Below are 3,577 nucleotides of genomic sequence, written 5' to 3' on the forward strand. Positions count from 1 at the left end.
GAAGTCTCACTAGAAAAAGGAAAGTCAATTGACAAAAGGAGTAGAATAATTGCAGGAATAAATTGTATTCAGTTAGGATTAGATAACTACATGAAAAGCAAAGGAAATCTTTAACCAATAATTGGATAAAAACAAGAGTAATAATAATGAACTCAAATTTTAGGAATGGAACCAGAATAAGGCAGGTCTATTGTTTTTTAAATCATGCATATAATATTTAGTATAAGCAGTTTTTTTTAAAGGTTTTACTTATTTATTTATTTAGTGAATGGGAGGAGGGGATAAGACAGAGAGAGAGAGAGAGAGAGAGAGAGAGAATTTCAAATAGACTCCATACTGAGCATAGAGCGCCACTCAGGCCTCAGTCTCACCATCCCTGAGATCACGACCTGATCCTAAATCAGGAGTTGGATGCTTAACTTACTAAACCACCCAGGCACTACAAGTATAAGCATATTTAATTATGTCCCTACTACATTTAGGCAAACCTGGGATCCTGGTGTGTGATAAAGACTTAAGTGGAGAATGCATTTTAATAATCCTTTAGATAACCTGAGACATATATTTCTAGAATCATTATAAAAAGGAGTACCTCAAATATCCAGAAATTCCCCCCGAATTGTGTAATAAATTGTGTAATAAATTGTGGTATCCTGCAATAGCATTAATCAGTAACATCACACAATTCTCAGGTGTGTTCCCTACAGTGAGCTTCTAAGAAGCCCCTAGCATTATGACTAGAGAAATGTCTTTATTTTCATCTTAAGCTCTTCTCCTTGTGTTGTACAGGATCTACAGACCCTCTTCAACAAACCCCATCTGGGATGCTTCTCTTTTGTATCTTCACAGGCAGGAGTGCAAAGTCCCTTTAAAGTGCGCCCTGAATGGAATGTCTGGGTGGCCCAATCCATTAACTGTCAGAGTCTTGGTTGTGGTTCAGGCCATAATCTCAGGGTTATGAGTTCTAGTCCTGTGTCAGGTTCTGTACAGTTTCTGGACCCTACTTAAAATTCTCTCTCTCCCTCCCCTCTGCTCCTCTCCTTCTATAAAAAAAAAAAAAAAAAGTGCACCCTGTATGACTACTTTCCAAGGAGAATTATTCTATCTAGTATATTTTACAAAATGCTAGTGACAGTGTTAACCTCATTTGGACAAAAATTCTTCTATTTGTGTTATTGATCCTGATTTCCTTCCTGCCCCCATATACACTCTTAAAAAGATTAGCTTCCTTTTAGATGCATAAGTTTAATACAAATTTCCACCACAATGCAAACATATGCACACATATTTCATATAGGAATCACTAATCATCTCCATGACTTCAACAGCTCAAGGGACTTTAAATATCATTTTATATAATGTTAAGTTCCCTAAAATATAAGACTATGAGTAGAGGCTATAGGCACAAATTGGATATACATAACCTAAAAAATAGATGAAATGGACAACATGTGAGAAATGAAAAAATAGATAAAATACAGGCAGGTATTTGTGGAAGATGTTCTTTCTTTATTGCGTACAGGTCTTTGGAAAGACCTGCTAATTCATGATAGGAACTGAAGAATGAAAGAGACAGTGAGCTCTAATTTGAAGTAAATGCCTCATGATTAAAGGCAATTCAATCTATTAATGAATGAGGGTCAGTTGTAAATGAAAGACAAATGCACAATTCATGCAAAAAACTCAAAGGACTGTTCATCTAGTACATAAATACTTGAGAGCTAGTCAGAAGCAGCCATCTGATGGTGTCCTTATTTGGATAATATGTCCTTAATATATTATCTGAAAAGCAGAGGACCCCAGAAGGAGAAACATTTTCATGACCAGAGAGTAGATCTCTGAAAGAGGGACAGCATGTAAAAGCAAAGAAACTCAAAGGAAGTTTGCCCCAATAGCTCAGCCCTCCTGCAACAAGGGGTAAGTCTATTTCTTATTTAATTGAGAAGCTTCCCAAGAAGAAGACCATGGATCTTGTATCAGATTCTTTCATCCTTTAATCAAAGATAAGAATATTTTCTTCTATTCTAAAGAAGAAATTTTTTAGAAATTTTTCTTCTAAAATTGTTTGAAGTATAGAACTGCTGAACTGGGACAGGTAAGAGTAAAAGTCCGCTACAAAATCCTCTATACAGAAAAGAATCCCAAAGCTCGGCTCACAAAATGTGAAAACAATATAGGTGCTTACAGATAGACTTGAACCCAGATTGCAGACTCTATGACCCCAGAAGTGTTTTATTTTTTTATCTCTCTCTAAGCCTTATCTCAGCAGGTTATTACGGGCCAAACTGGTATAAACAAACCGCCACACATGTCTCACTGACAGGTGTCTAAACTTGCTTTAACAGCCTCCAACAGTTTCTACTATGCTAATCTTCAACCATTTCAACTTCCTGACCTTCACATTGATGGGCATACCAGGCTTAGAGTCACAGCACTTGTGGTTATCTCTTCCTTTCTCCTTTATGTTTTTGGCTATTCTCATTGGCAATGGTGCTATTCTCTTTCTGGTGGCCATAGAGCCCACATTTCACAGTCCAATGTATCTTCTCCTGGCCTTGCTGATGGTGGCTGACCTCATATCTACTCTGGCTCTGTTGCCCAAGCTCCTCTGCCTCTTCTTGTTCAATAATCGGGATATAGCTGCCAATGCCTGCTTCACCCAGATGTTTTTCATCCATGGGACATCTGTGGTACGATCAGCCCTACTTGTGGCAATGGCCTTTGACCGCTTCGTGGCTGTGTGTGAGCCTTTACGCTACAACACAATTCTGAGTCATTCCTTAGTTGGACGCCTGGGACTGTTGGCTTTAGCCAAGGGTGTGATTCTTATCCTACCCATGCCTCTGCTACTTCAAAGATTGACATTCTGCCACATGATCATTCCTCATACCTACTGTGACCACATGGCTGTGGTGAAAATGGCTTGTGGCCATACAAGACCTAACCGTATCTATGGGCTCTTTGTGATTCTGCTTGTGATGGGACTTGATTTGCTGCTCATTGGTTTCTCGTATGGCCTCATCTTGCAATCCGTGGTACGCCTCAACTCTCGAGATGCAACTTGCAAAGCCCTCAACACCTGTTCAGCCCACTTCTTTGTCATTCTTGTCACTTATGTGCCTGCACTCTTTTCATCTCTCACACTCACCGCATAGGTCACAACGTCCCACCTCATGCTCATGTTCTCCTTGCCAATCTTTATCTTCTTCTACCCTCAGCACTCAACCCCATCATCTATGGCATAAAAATGAAGGAAATACGGCACAAGGTGGCCAAATGCCTTTGCAGAGGATCTGCATAGGCTGTGAGCGTAGACAATGTAAACATGAGTAAACAAAGAGTGAGGACAACTGACAGGGCCTTTGTCCAATTGTCCAAGACCCAGTTGTATCTCTAAATGAGCTGTGAAACAAATAGATTCTGGAGGAGTATTTTGTGTGTGGTGGTTTCTTATGTTTTGGCTTGTTCTGTTTTGGCTTGAATGAAGAACCAATATGTTTGTGCTTTCATTAAGCTATGAACTAAAAAAGGAAGAGCCCAAGATGATTCTTTCTATGTCTATTTAACAAGAGCCCTC

General features: G+C 39.3%; 1 pseudogene; it reads left to right on the forward strand.

Annotated features, from left to right (window-relative positions):
• Nucleotides 1–2,363: 2,363 nt before the first annotated feature.
• LOC112911797 (olfactory receptor 52P1-like) lies at nucleotides 2,364–3,301 on the forward strand (annotated as a pseudogene).
• Nucleotides 3,302–3,577: the final 276 nt, after the last annotated feature.

Source organism: Vulpes vulpes, chromosome 11 (genome assembly GCF_048418805.1).
Source record: "Vulpes vulpes isolate BD-2025 chromosome 11, VulVul3, whole genome shotgun sequence".
Taxonomy (NCBI): domain Eukaryota; kingdom Metazoa; phylum Chordata; class Mammalia; order Carnivora; family Canidae; genus Vulpes; species Vulpes vulpes.